Here is a 2,196-nt window from a genome sequence, read left to right on the forward strand (position 1 = left end):
TCCTAAGAATCTGCCTTGACATCCTACTACTAAAATAACTATGCAACCTGATGACCGAATATGTAAACTATTCATTATTTATACTGCGACGGACTGGTTACATACACGCTTCCAAGGACCTAGGAACCAGAAGATGAGGAGATTTGACCTCACGATCTTTCTTCCCCTATTGTTGGCCTCCTTTAACTCTGCCTAAACTCATGAAAGATGAAAGACGCTATATAATATTATTATTATATTATTATTATTATTATTATTATTATTATTATTATTATTATTATTATTATTATTATTATTATTATTATATTATTATCGTTATTATTAATATTATTATATAGCATTTTTCATCGAAACCTCAGGTACCAAACCAGCAACTACGTTATATCTGTCGAAATTGAATTGTTTAAGTTCCAAATAACCGCCATTCATGGCTTGACCTACATGGTAAGTGGTACTGTTGGCTTGGGACCTCCTTGTGAAAAGTAATGCACAAAAATGAATATAATAGCTTTTATTTAAAAACAAAAACAGAAACACAGAAAATTTTCGACTCCAAACCCTTCTTCAGTCAATAACAAAAACAGTTTAAGCGTTAATAAATTACGTTAAATAAATCTTGTTTTACAGACCACATTTGAGCCTCTTTTAAAGCGCTTTGAGCACATTTGGGTAATGTTTCGTTAGATTAATAATCTCAGGTTTTTGCGAGTTAGTTTTTTTTTATATGAGTAACAAATAACTATTTCATCAGATATCGCCAGTACACTCTTTACCCTTTGCTCCGTGTCTGATCGATATACCCAGGAACGCTATTAGCAAGCCGGCAACTTCGGCCGTTCGATTTTCTATCACAAGACATTATATGTGATGGTAACCCACTCGCCACTGGAAACTGAGGACCTGTCGTGTCGTGTCAAAAGAAGAAAAAATAATGATAATGACACTGGAAATGACACTGGATAAACAATGTAAAATAGTATAAAAGATATCCTGACTCTTTAGTGTACAAAAGTTGTACTATGTACCATGATATAATTTGACGTGTTACTGTGACATATTTCATAATGGAAACAATATATAGCATTGACAATGAATGTTGGTTTTATTATATTTTTCAAAAATGCTATCGATATATGAATATCTAGATTAAAATTGTTTGTGCAAATGAAAACATTACACCTTACAAAGATCTTTCAATGGTACGAATAATAATAAGAAGAAGAAGAAGAAGAAGAAGAAGAAGAAGAAGAAGAAGAAGAAGAAGAAGAAGAAGAAGAAGAAGAAGAAGAAGAAGAAGAAGAAGAAGAAGAAGAAGAAGAAGAAAGAAGAAGAAGAAGAAGAAGAAGAAGAAGAAGAAGAAGAAAGAAGAAGAAGAAGAAGAAGAAGAAGAAGAAGAAGAAGAAAAGAAGAAGAAGAAGAAAGAAGAAGAAGAAGAAGAAGAAGAAGAAGAAGAAGAAGAAGAAGAAGAAGAAGAAGAAGAAGAAGAAGAAGAAGAAGAAGAAGAAGAAGAAGAAGAAGAAGAAGAAGAAGAAGAAGAAGAAGAAGAAAGAAGAGAAGAAGAAGAAGAAGAAGAAGAAGAAGAAGAAGAAGAAGAAGAAGAAGAAGAAGAAGAAGAAGAAGAAGAAGAAGAAGAAGAAGAAGAAGAAGAAGAAGAAGAAGAAGAAGAAGAAGAAGAAGAAGAAGAAGAAGAAGAAGAAGAAGAAGAAGAAGAAGAAGAAGAAGAAGAAGAAGAAGAAGAAGAAGAAGAAGAAGAAGAAGAAGAAGATGATGATGATGATGATGATGATGATGATGAAAAATGTGAAAAATAAAAAAGACGGCATTTCAAAATAAATAATAATAAAACAAAATAACTGAATAAGTCAGTGTGTCAAACGCTTGTCCTCTATACATTAGCAAATGGTAGGTTGGATAAGTGGATGGAATTGCTTACGGACTACCCCTCCATACAAAACACCTTTTTTTTACATTTTGGCCAGAAAAAAAGCCAAATTGCCGTACTTTGATTGTTTTCTTTTAATGTGTTAACTTCGATCAGAAAACTCATCCTTCAAATATCAATTGATTTTAATGACCCTCGTTTTGCCAAAAACTTTCAAACCTAGGTCTTCTTTGGGAAGTCCCAGGTTTGAGAGTTTTTGACAAGATAAGAGTAATTTTAATTGATCGATATAATTTGAAGTAGAGATTCTGTCA

This window comes from Berghia stephanieae, chromosome 5 (genome assembly GCF_034508935.2).
Source record: "Berghia stephanieae isolate SIO BIC M18660-M18661 chromosome 5, UCSD_Bste_1.3, whole genome shotgun sequence".
Taxonomy (NCBI): Eukaryota; Metazoa; Mollusca; class Gastropoda; order Nudibranchia; family Aeolidiidae; genus Berghia; species Berghia stephanieae.